The sequence below is a fragment of the Protopterus annectens genome, chromosome 8.part0 (genome assembly GCF_019279795.1).
Source record: "Protopterus annectens isolate FY-2018-M chromosome 8.part0, PAN1.0, whole genome shotgun sequence".
Taxonomy (NCBI): Eukaryota; Metazoa; Chordata; order Ceratodontiformes; family Protopteridae; genus Protopterus; species Protopterus annectens.
Window position 1 is genome coordinate 233,155,465 of NC_056741.1, and position 13,503 is coordinate 233,168,967.

The following is a 13,503-nucleotide window of genomic DNA, read 5'->3' on the forward strand; positions in this document are numbered from 1 at the left end:
GGGAAGAAGCGACGACAACCGACGCCGGACCTAGACTTTGGAATTCGGCCGACCGAGGACCCGCCTGACGGCAGGATAACCCATCTGTTATGACTGCAGCTGTATGAGCACTCGAACATCTACATTTATGGTAGGTACAAAACTGTACTTTACCCACCCACCATCCCCCTTTTTCATTGCTGGGACTTTTCTTTACTTCTCACCTCTATACTACCTATGTGGTGTATTTGCTTGTAAATGAAGGAATTGCTTATAGTAATATATGCATGTTTTTTGGCATAATTTTATCTTTCCAGCCTTCCTATCTGGGGGCAACTGACATCTGGGGCAAGAAAAACTGAAGAAAATGGCATTGGTTGCACCTTTTATACCCCCTGACACACTGACGTCAGGATAGAAGCAACAGCAACCGACGCCGGACCAAGACTTTGGAACTCAGGCCGACTGCGGGTCGCCGGCCAGCAGGATAACCCAAGCGTAATGACTGCAACAGTGAATACACTCGAACATCTACATTTATGGTAGGTACACAACTGTACTTTGTCTGGTTGGTTACTGAGACATGGTTTGAAGCCATGAAGGGCACCCCAGCAGTGCAGGGATAAAATGCATTTCCTGCTTTTAGATCAGCTGCTGCCATAATAGGTCAAAAGGTAGAGGAGTCTCAATTTATATCAAAAATAAAAACCTCAAGACTGGTCAAGCAGTGTGATGCTCGAGCGTCTCCATGTACAACTCACTTTAAGCAAAGTCCTAGGCCATGTCATTGCATGATATAGGTTCCCTATATGACACAGGAAACCCTCACCACTTACTTATATGAACTGGTGTTATTCCCCAGTCAACAACCTCCTGGCTGACTTCAACTTGCCCTCTACAATATGGGAATCCTATACAACCCTAAAATTGTAGGCCTAATGATTCATAGATTTTTTTCAATGTGAATGCCATAGATCAGCTAGGTGGAACACTCATTAAGGGTGTCATCATCCTTGACATAGTCTTCACCAATATGGGGGAATGTTGCACCCCCCCCCCCCACATGAAACATCCTAGTTGGTCAGTTAGGACCATACAACTGTCTCCTTTGAAATAAAAATAAAGCCTGTGACAATGGGTAATCTTGGAACGTTTAGGAATTATCCCAAGGCAAACTTCACACTTTTAAGAGAAGTCTTAACAAAATCTAAAGCCCCCACAAATCCACAGAAAACAACTGCCTATGCATTTTCATTCCCAAAATGCCTTTACAGTCATGTATATGGCTGCATAGAGGCAGAGATACCTACCCAAAGTAAGCACAGGAAAAATGCAAAAAAAAAAAGCCATCCTGGTTGAATCTAAGAATTAAGTACTTGTACAACAGGAGAGAGAGAAATCATGTCCAAAGTAGGAAGTTCAATGCCAGCAAGGTAGGAACGTCCTCTTTAAACTAAGTAAGCTGCTTGATTGGCTAATTAAGTCTACCAAAGCTATGTTTGAAATAAAAGTAGCCTCCTGTGCTAAGGACGTTCATAAGGCATTTTTCAGTTATGTTGGCAACCTGAAAGGCAATACACAGCAGTGTGCTGAACTCATTATAAATGAGGACACTTACTCTGAGTTGGATGATATAGTAAATCTACTGGCCAATAAATTCATGTCCGGTTGTACACCACTCTCGCCCTAAGACACCACTCAAAAAAGGACCCCCAATCATTACACCCTCAATTATTACTAGTAAATAGGTCCTTAAAGCACTCTCCAATGTCAAAATCACTGCATTGATGGGACTTGATAATATTCCAGGACGCCTCCTTAATAGCATGACCTGTTGAGCCCACTCGAACCTAAATAGGCTTCTTGCCAAGTGAACAGAGGACTGTCTCCCCTCTACCAAAGAGTGGGTCATACCATGGACCTGGGAAGCTATTGACCCATAAGCCTTGCTAATGTCATATGTAAAGCCATGGATAGAGCAATCATGGATTTGATAAAAGACGATACGGAAACTTTCAGTTACTGGATCCAACTCAGTTTCGTTTTGTCAAGGTCAGGTCACGCCTGCTTAGCCTGCTGGACTTCTTTGAAAGGGTCAGTAAAGCAATGGATGAGGGCAAAATGGTATATACTACCCACCATGACCTGGCCAACCCATCTGAGACAGTACCTCACTTGAGCATTATAGACAAGGTCACTATATTAGGTGTAAACTCATACATTACCTGCTGGATAGCCAGTTAGCTCACTGACAGAACCTAGGAATTTAAGGTAAGGGACTCTACCTCCACAAAGAGGCTAGTCACTAATGGAGTCCATTAAGGCTGTGTGTTGACCATGTTCTTTGTTGGCATCTACACCTTCAAAGTCATAGCCAACATCAAGGGCTTCTGGCTGACCAGAGTTACTGCCTGTTATAATTTGACCTAAGGGTAGATTTACTTTATCAACTGACATACACAGCTTCTTACCAACTATCAAATTATCAAGAAATCATCTGCTTATCCAGCACTAAATAATATTCTACACAACTATGTTCCTTGTCCGTCATTACAATCCAGTGACCAAAAACTCCTGTCTGTCCACAAACCTCTCAAAACTGCTGGGTATGGTCTGTACTATTAAAGGCAAGCATTTTAGAAAAGCTTTTACATTTGAACAGATGCACATTAACCTCCGGTCATAAAACTTATAAAGGTCAAAGGTATTTATAGCTCTTTTGCAGAAAATTTATAAATGCAACTTCTAAGGAGCTGAACAGTTACCACAGGGCATGGTGTACTTAAAAAGAAATCCATGGGCTAGGTCACCTTGTGTGAATCTGTGCAGTTTTGGTAAGGGGGTGGGGGAAAAGGAAGGGTAGGAAAAAACAGAAAGAAGTTCATGCAGCCAAGGCCAAAATAAATCATTCTGTAATGCACTGACAACCATCTGCAAGCAGAAAAGTCAATGAAAATGTCAAAATGTACAGTGTGGCTAAATAAATATACTCAGCTGCTTATGTTACGTGCTTTCATAAACACTTCCGTATATGGTTACGTCATTTTTTCCTTCAGAGTTCAGCCATCCGAGGTTAGTAACTGAAGACCTGGCAGTCGTCATTACCAGTAAAGACTGTCAAAGGCTTTCAAAGACAGCCAAACTGTTACTTTCTTGCCAGCTTCAGGGAAGTAGCAATTGTTAGTTGAAAGTCCAGCAGGCTGATAGGGTTTCTTAAAACTATCATAGAATCATAGGAAGTTAATAGGCTATTGGCACTGAGGTCTTTACAAGCCTAGCCAAGAATTTAGCTCATGTTCTGACAAGTCAGCACCCGATGCCCCTATCCAGCAGGGACACAGGTGGAATCCCAGGGGTGTATTTTTTGTTCCCCATCCAGTTGTCTAGGTTGCACTTAAAAAGGGGTTATGAGGTACTCTGCTGGATGTGGAGAGGGAGTCTATTCCATAGAAGGGGCAGTCCCTGGGACAAAATCTGTCCTGCCAACAAGTCCTATTGATGTCTCAGACCAGGTCGAGGTCGCACATATGGGTTACTCGAGTGGAGCTTAATTTGTGGATATGCAGCAGTCCCATCAAGGCGGGTTTTGAGATTGCTTTGTGTGCCAGACAGAGGTCATTTCTGAGGAGTCTGTATGAGACTGAGTAGAGGGAGGTCCTTTATCCTATCTGTGTAGGGTGGATGTTTGAGGCCCTGGATTCTCCTGGTGAGGATTCTCTGTGGTCTTTCCAGCTGCTGCATGTGCTTTGTGAGCTACATGCCGAAAGGGGCATTGTACTCAATAATGGGCCTTCTAAGGGAAGAGTACAGGGATGTTATGACCTCCTTGTCCCTAGATGAGATACCCTTACTAGATAGGTGGGCCATGTAGAAAGCTTCCTGTATAATGGAGGCAGTACGGTGGCAATCCCTCTTAATCCACAAAATAGAAAATAATGTACATATTTAGTAGACCCTGAAAAGCAAAGGCATTTTTTCCAACGGACTTTAGCAAGGATAAGTGTTTACCTGAGCATGGTTATAAGTCATGTGGATAAAGCACAATGACGGGGGGGGGCAAAGGAAGAAAAAAGAGCAAATGTTATATGTTACTCTTAAAAAAAATTATTTTTTTTATTTTAGTTTTCTATTCATAAACATGCAAGCACACATTTGGTGTCAATCACGGAAGCAGAGGCATACACTGATATATACTTTCAGAAACACGCACACATACACACACACTTTTCTTTTATAAATATTTTAAATGTTTCCTTTATTTTTGTACTCACTAAACAGCAAAACCGCTGCTTAGTGGGTGTAAAAAAACAGCTAGAGACATCTCACTCACATTCTCATGCACACATACTTTTACACACAGTTTTAGCTCCAGTGCTAGACTAAGGTCGCTATGGCAACAATAACAACCATGTGCGTTAGCATGCAATGGAGCAAGTTGTGGCATTATATGATAATTGTGAAATAAAAAGAAGGGGAATGAGATAAACTAAAGTAATGGGACACTGTTGCCAGAAATAAGGATAGATTAGCACGGTTGATGTCAAACCGCTCAACCTCATAATGCAGTACATGTGGACAAAGCCCGATGACCGGGGGGGGGTGTCTCTAGGTGAAAAATTGGGACAAATTTTAAATATTTCTCTTAAAATATAGGCAAATACCATTAGGTCAGATGTGGAAATCAGGAGTTAAAAAAATCTTACTAAATAAAAATAAATTATTACCTAGTAAGAAATATTGAGAGCAGCAAATTAAGAGAGAGTTGTTCACGAAACTCAGGAATGGTTACAATGACAGAATAGAACGTAAAAGCTAGAACGTAAAAGCAACACTAGCACAAAAAAGAATTTCCTAACCTACAGCAGCTGTACTTCAGCACTCTGTGCGTGGGGCAAGGACCATGGAGCTGTGACATCACAGCATGGGTGAGTTTTGCATTGAAATCTTGAGTCGGTCGTACTGAAGTCAGCTTGGGGGGGGGTTGGCAGGAAAACTACCAGGATTTAGAGGTCGCTCTGACATCAGCAGTTTGGAGATTGATGCAAACTTTTCCACCAACACAGTACAGTAAGGTACTGTTCTACTGAATAGAAACTGTCCAAAGGCAAAAAAACAAGCAAAGGCAAGGCTCCAGGTTCTCTAAGAGATTTAATAACAGCAGACACAGACGCTTTCACAAGATGCTTCTTCAGGTGATGCACCTGAAGAAGCATCTTGTGAAAGTGCTTGTGTCTGCTGAATAGAAACTGTCGTTTAAAAATATTTTAAATGCTGCAAAGCTGATAGTTCCTAGCAGAGACAGGAAATAGGGAGAATAAGGGCAGAGAAGTTGAGCATTTAATAACGGACTCCTGTTGTTCTCCTTTAAGATATATTATGGTGGCCTTGTGAGTGAATTTAGATGTTTCATTTATTGTATTTTGTGTCTTGCTGTAGGGCCACATGAAATTTTATTTTGGTGCCAGAGAGCATGCCTACTGGGTTCATGAGGTCCTCAGAGTGATCAGTCATGGTCAGTGTTTCGGTAGTCTTAACTAATGGCAATTTGAGCATTGCCCCCTCCCAAGTCAATGGATGTTTCACCAGAACCTCCTTGAGACAATCTGAAAGTCTTTCTACATGGCCTTATCAACCCTTAACCCCAACTTTTGCTTTCACTTTGGCAGCTGCCACATCTGATGCTTTTCATGTAATCATGACATCTAAGTAATCAGTAAATTTAAACATTCCTAAAATACATATTTTGTATTTGTAAGGTATGATACTAGTCGTTTTTTTCTCCAAAAGCGGAATGTTTTCAAACAAGTATATTAAAAAAACAAACAAAAAAACTCACCTCACCGGTCATCTCAGCATTATAAGCTATGACAGAAAAATATTTTGAGAGCCAAGTTGAGAAAAAAATTGGTCTCCTGTTGTTTATCTGTTGTCTTGTGGAGCACTTCATGGCATTTGTTTTGGAAAATAATTTTGTATTTTTTGAGGGGGAACTTTACAGACAAGTTAAAGGTATGGCTATGGGGCTAGCTTAAGAGAAATGTTTTTTCTGCACGGACAGCACATTGTTGCAGCAGTTAGTGCAGTGTCCTCACAGGAAGAGGGTCTCTGATTCAATTCTTGGCTGGCGTGCCTTCTGTGTGGAGTCTGCATGTCCCCTGCGTTTGTGTGGGTTTCATCCAGGTGCTTTGGTTTACTCCCACATTCCAAAGGCGTGTATCTGGAATGTTTCTCCCCTGGCCACCGCTGAAAATAGGCTCAGTCCCAGTCTGACTTTCCTGGTAAACAAACGTTAAATAAATAAATAAATACAATAGTAATTTATTTTTATGCCATAAATTATATCTGCATTTTTTGGATGACATTCTTATTTTGTGGGTTGGCCCTGAAAATGAAATTAAGAATTTTATTACCTGTATAAATGAATCAACAAGATTTTTACGTTTTACACATACAGTTAATCATAAAGTTTCTGATTAGTTAGATGTCATGATTACTCAGGATGATGTTTTTTTTTCATCTTCCATTTACAGGAAACCAAACTTTAGTAATTTGCATCTTTATTTTAACAGTGCCTACCCTTTTTACCAGAAGCTTATCTTGGTGAAAGGACAATCTGTAAGACTTTCCAGTTTGATTTCAAGTAACTTAGTATTTTAAGAAGAGCTTAATATTCTTAGAGATGTGTTACTTAAGAGAGGTTCCCCTATAAAATTAATTAATGACACTTTTCAATATATTATTGACCATTGCCAAATGAGATGTTCTCCTCTCCTTGGGAAGTGTAGTAATTTTGATAGTCATTTTCTTAAATCAGATAATTTCAGAAACCAGTTTACAACTGCTATGGTGTTGGCCCAACAAAATTAAAGATATCATTAACTTAAATTGGGAAATGTTTAGAATAAATGAATCTATTTCAACAAAATAGAGGCTATACTACACTTTGTGCATAAGATTTGTAATAATTTCAGACAAATTTTGGAGCGTCCACATGATGAAGATGATGCGCCCATATGATGATGGATATACTTTAAAAGAAGGACTTGAAAATGTGGTACTTGTAGGTAATGCAGTTATATTATTGGTTTTGAAATCTGCATTTTAGAAAATTATGTCAATACTAAGGCCCTTTTTCAGAATGGTAACTGTTCTTCTAAGGGCATAGTTTATTTAGCTGAATGCACATCTTGTTCTGCTTTTTATCTGGGGAAAACTGAGTACCCCCTAAAAAAAGAGAATATATGAACATCTGTATCATGTAAAAAAAAGCTAATAATAATAATGCCTTATTTCAACATTCTGTAGCTTGTCACAATTTTGAGAAATGTGTTTGGCATTTTGGAAATAGTGGCATGCGACCGTATAGGGGGTGCTTGGGAGAATTCTTTGGAATACAAGGAATTGAATTTGGCAAGTCCATTTAAATGCTCACAACAATCCCAGTATTAATAGGTATGTTTCTATAGTCCCACTGTTAAAAAAGAGGGCTGTCAAACTTTGATAAACATTTATATTTTTATGTCCTTTTAGTGCATTTATTTTTGTACGTGTTTATTATTGTTGGTATAACCGAATTTATATCTTCAGTGGTGTGTGTTTTAATGAATTTTAATGTTTTTAAGTTAACTATTTCCTGTTTTTTATTTTTTTAATGATTGTTGGTTAACATCCGTTTAAACCTCTTGTGGTTTAGTTTGATCAGTTCTGAAGAAGTCCTGATACTACGGGCGAAAGCTCTTAACCAGTTGTTATTAATGAAGTTTTACGTGCCTGTGAGACTGTGCTGTCAGCTTGTTTTTTTAGAAGCTACTGTTTTTGGGTTATTAAACATGTACACTTATCTGTATGTGCTTTAATATGGCTCATTTCTAGGCCTTTGCAAAGAGAATGCTGTATTTATGTTTAACAAACTTAATTTAAGTGTAATCTTACAAATTGTAAAGACTACATGTCTTAGAAGTAAAAAAGTGCTTGTTTACTTTAATGTCTACACACAGCACAAAAGTGCTTTGCTGTATATAGCACACAGTTTATATCAAGATATGTTTTATGCAGCTACTACTAAGAACAAAAAAAAATTTGCTTAGTTACATTCCCCCCTTTTAGCGTTCTTCTAAACATTAATAATATAAAGTGGTTATATGCGTTACACTCCACCCACAAAATAAAATAAGTCTCTTTAGACACTTTTTCTTGCAAAGCCATTTTTCAAAAATGTAATTGATGCTTTATAGTCTCCCTTTTATACTGTAATTTCAGTGTTTATAGTCTTCATTCTTTTCTTCTCCATCCCATCACTAGCCTCTGATTCAATTCCAAGGCAGTCCTGAGTCTTCTAATTAACCCCTGTGCTTTTTTCTGTCTCTGAAGCATTTTCCTTTGGAACATTGAAAAAGGTTTCTTTAGTAAAGTCTCTATATGAGTTTTACTGTCAGAGGAATGAGAAGCAGAATACCCTTCTGCTTGCTGGCTTACTTTTTGTTGGATAAACTTTTTTTATTTTCTCCTTAACCTTTTCTGCATCAGAAATTATTTTCTATAAACACTCTGCTGATGTTCATCGTGCATACAGCTGCAGTCATAACAGATGGGTTCTCCTGCCGTCAGGCGGGTCCTCGGTCGGCCGAATTCCAAAGTCTAGGTCCGGCGTTGGTTGTCGTCGCTTCTTCCCTGACGTCAGTGCGACAGGGGTATAAAGGAACCAGCCGACGCCATTTTCTTCAGTCTTTCTTGCCGCGCGGTGCCCGAAGCAGAAGCAGTTCGCAAGTGCCGGTCGGCCAGCTCCTGAGATTACGAAAATTTGGAAACCGAAGTCTTCTTAAAAGCTAAGTACCCCGTTGGGGAAACTTTTCTTGCCTCAGACCAATGTCAGACAAAGTTAATAATTGTATTTCTTGTGGGAAGCAAATACCGCCTAAGGATTTCCATTCCCTCTGTATACCTTGTTTAGGCCCAGACCACGACGTCTCGGTCTGTCGCTTTTGTGCTACATTCAACAAATGCACTATTAAGCGTCGGGCGGAGTTCGCCCAGCATTATTTTGGAAAAGCATTTAACTACACTATGTCGTTGGATACTCCGACTCCGGTTTTGTCTAAAAAACGCAAAGAATGGCCAGATTTGGAGCATGCACTCAGTGTGCCCTTTCAGTTAACAGCCTGCTGTGGAACCACCGCTCCAGTTGTTTATTAATACTTTCATAAAAGTAATACAGACTGTTCCTTCCAGTTTCTCTGGTAAAGCAGAAAAGCTCATGTTTTGTCTGTAGACTGTGTTCTAAGTCTACTATTTTTTGAAAAGGCTTTTTCTTGAGAAGCCTCATTCTCAGCCAAAATTTTCTTCATTCCAGCTTCTTATTTCTGCAGGTTTCAGTTCATCTGAACAGTTAGTTAAAGCTTCTATTTTTCCAGCCCTTTGTTATTTGAGTTGATATATTCCTTAAGTGTTTCATTTACATTTAATTTCCTCGAGGCACATTTGATTTTCTTTCCTCTAAATTACTTGAAGCCATGTCTTGAACTGAGTTTTGCTGAACAGCTGCAAGCAGAATCCTTCCTAGACCGTGTTTTCTCTTCACCTTTTCTAATTGATTTTCTTTCAGGTTTTCCAAATTTGTTCTTTGCTGGCATACAGGCAGTGTACTTACTAGCCAGTGACAGAATATTCAAAAAAAAAAAACACTGGCATTCCTTTTCCCCCTGTTCCTTGGTTTCTGTTTTTCACACTGGGAAAGCTGAATATAAGCTGTTGATCAGTGTGCACCCATCTTGGAAATCCTAAGGTGGTTTAGGGTTACCTGATTTGCATGGATATTTTAGAGCTACATAGTTAAGCCTGATATAGATAACATAAGCCAAAGGCTACAAATATATGGTAATGAAGCTGGGAGGGGTTCTAGAAATAAGGAGAGAGTGGGATTTTGGACGCAGATCCGTGAGGAGAATAACAATAACCATACATAGTGTTATATTCATAAAGTTGCAGAAAGTATTTAAAGAACTAAGTATGGGAATGGAGAAAGAATATTTTGCCAGTAGGGATGACTGCAAGTAGGGGTCCAGAAAATAGACAAGAATGGGCTGGAATATGCTAGGGAAAAGTGGCAAGGAAACTGAGATGTTGTGAGCAAATAACTACAGAAGGATAGATAACAGTGGGGTGAGCCTAAGCCGAAGTTTGCATTGCAGGATAGTGATTGCCTTCCCCACCAGGGATTGATATTGGAGTATAGGCAAAGAGAAAGGGATACCAAGTCCTAAGTGAAAGACCTGCTCCAAAGGGATTTTTACTTAACTCTAGAACTGAAGCTGCTGTTAAAAAAGGGAGAATTAGTAGGGCATATAAAATATTACATGATAACTATAAGAATCAGAGGAGATAGAAAAGATTGGAAAGAGAGACAACTGGATGGACATATGTATTGCTTCCAAGTATGCAACAAAGTCCAGAGGGTTTAGGATTTTTGCTTGGAAGTTTTTGTATAGTAATTTTTATACCGGAGTACATATCAAGGAATCTTTCTTCGGATAGACAGCAAATTCTGGAGATGTGATGGGAATGAGAGAGGTAATCAGAAACATGTTTTTTTTTGGGAATGTGATGAGTTGGTAAGAATTTAAAACAGCGCTACCGAGTACTCTGTTAGAAATATTGGAGGAGCAAATTGCAGGAAGTAAGGAAATTGTTCTTTTGAGCTGGGATACAGGATCTGAACTGCGTAGACATCATATGGCCTTTTTAAGTTTAATGATATTGGCTACAAAAAAAAAAATACTAGAAAATGGAAATCAAAATGTAAAATAACTGTAATTTAAGTACTGGATATTGCCAGAGAGAGACCAGAATTGTAATTGAGATTTTTATATAAGGCAAGGAGCAATTTACATAGAAATAAATAGAACATGCAGAATAATGCTCAGGAGGAGTGAGATTTAAGAGAAGGCAATAATTGTGCTCTATATATATAAATATATATATATATATATATATATATATATATATATATATATATATCAAATACAGTGGATATAAAAAGTTTACACACGTTAAAATGCCAGGTTTTTGTGATATAAAAAAATGAGACCACAATAAATCATTTAAAAACTTTTCACACCTTTAATGTGACCTATAACCTGTACAATTCAATTGAAAAACAAACAAATCTGTTCGGTGAAAAAGTATAAAAAATAAAAAAAATGTACAATATGCTGATTGCATAAGTGTGCAACCATTAAACTAATACTTTGTTGTGTGTTCCCACCCTTAAACAAATACTTTGTTGAAGCACCTTTTGATTTAATTACAGCATTGTCTTCTTGGGTACACACCTGCCATCAATTAAAGAAACTCTGACTTACCCCAAATAAAGTTCAGCTGTCCTACTAGGATTTTCCTGACATTTACTCACCTGCCTGCTACAGCAAAAGGCATGGTTCGCAGAGATCTTACAAGCATCAAAGGGATCTCATTGTTGAAAGGTTATCAGTCAGGAGAAGGGTATAAAAAAATTTCCACAGCATTGGATATACCATGGAACACAATGAAGACAGTCATCAAAAAGTGAAGAAAATATGGGACAACAGTGATGTTGCAAAGAACTGGACTTCCCTCCAAAACTGATGAAAAGACAAGACAAAAACTGGTCAGAGAGGCTGCCAAGAGACCTACAGCAACACTGAAGGAGCTGTAGGAATTTCTGGCAAGTACTGGTTGTGTACTACATGTGACAACAATCTCCCATATTCTCCATATGTCTGGAGTATGGGGTAGGGTTGCAAGACGGAAGCCTTTTCTTACACAGAAAAACATCAAGGCCCGGCTAAAATTTGCAAAATAATACACCAAGTCTTCCAAAAGCATGTGGGAATATGTGTTATGGTCTGATGAGACCATGGTTGAACTGTTTGGCCACAATTCCAAAAGATACATTTGGCGCAAAAACAACACTTTGCATCACCAGAAGAACACCATCCCCACTGCAAAGCATGACGGTGGCAGCGTCATGCTTTGTGGTTGCTTTTCTTCAGCTGGAACTGGGGCTTTAGTCAAGATGGAGGGAATTATGAACAGTTCCAAATATCAGTCTCTCTTGGCCCAAAACCTTCAGGCGTCTGCTAGAAAGCTGAAGATGAAGAGGAATTTCACCTTTCAGCACGACAATGACTCCAAGCATACATCCAGATCAACAAAAGAATGGCTTCACCAGAAGAAAATTAAAGTTTTAGAATGGCCCAGCCAGAGCCCAGACCTAAATCCAATAGAAAACCTGTGGGGTGACCTGAAGAGGGCTGTGCACAAGAGATGCCCTCACAATCTCACAGAATTGGAGCACTTTTGCAAGGACGAGTGGGCAAATACTGCCAAGTAAACATGTGCCATGTTGATAGACTCCTACCCAAGATGACTGAATGCTGTAATTAAATCAAAAGGTGCTTCGACAAAGTATTAGTTTAAGGGTGTGCACTCTTATGCAACCAGTGTATTGTACTTTTATGTTTTATTTTTTATATTTTTCCCCTAACAGATTTGTTTGTTTTTCAATTGAATTGTACAGGTTATTGGTCACATTAGAGGTGGGAAAAGTTTTGAAATAATTTATTGTGGTCTCATTTTTTTATATCACAAAAACTTGTCATTTTAACAGGGGTGTGTAAACTTTTTATATCCACTGTAATCTTGGAGTGCAAGACAGTTGTTATAAAGATAGAAAATATATATGCAATGATTAATGCTTTGGGAAAAAAAAACATTATTATGATGGTTTGTTTTATTTTCTGTTAATGTTTGTGTGCCTATGTCTTGAGTGATGATTTAATAAAGGTGTTTGTTTAAAAAAAACAAACATAAGCAGAATTGTACCTTCTTGCTTGAATGAGTTTTTTCTTTAAATGTATACGTCATGTGTGAGTTCATAAATGCGCTAACTTTTGCTTCTGTTTTAAAAAACGAAATAGGTTTTTGACTTGAGATGGACTCTCTACAATCTCTGCAAGCAGAAAACCAGGTGCTACGACAGGAATTGGCAGAAATGGAACAAAAGCTTGCATCTAGTGAGCCATTTGATGTGAAATATGGCTCTTTCAGCAAAGGGGTAATGTATTTTCTTTCTGTGCCTTAATTTTATGTGTCTGCAAGGTAGGTAGATGGTCTGAGATAGTTAAGCTTTGACTGGAGGACCACATAGAACTGATGCTGTAGGTCTAAGGACTCCTTAGCGCACCCAGCCTTCACATGGTGACATAATTTGCCCGCAGTTCTCACTGTATGCTGCTGAGACAGAATTCTCTTGTTATTTCCCATCCTAAGAGTTTGGTCACATACTTGACAGTCCAAGCTGCTTCTGTAGAGAAGACATAGAGCATGAATTTCTGTTATATATCAATGTGTGTGTATATGTGTATGTGTATAAAATGTGTGTGTGTGTGTGTGTGTGTGTGTGTGTGTGTGTGTGTGTGTGTATGTATATATATATATATATATATATATATATATATATAATATGGATCTACTTCAGTAGGTCGACCT

The 13,503-nt window shown here is 38.7% G+C and overlaps 1 long non-coding RNA gene across 1 annotated transcript in view; it reads left to right on the forward strand.

Moving 5' to 3' along the window:
- The window catches only part of LOC122807990, a 268,277-nt gene that overhangs the window by 154,012 nt on the left and 100,762 nt on the right, over positions 1 to 13,503 (forward strand). Inside the window, exon 2 of the long non-coding RNA XR_006365753.1 lies at positions 12,933 to 13,069. This is a non-coding gene — a long non-coding RNA (uncharacterized LOC122807990). The remainder of the gene's footprint in view (positions 1 to 12,932; positions 13,070 to 13,503) is intronic.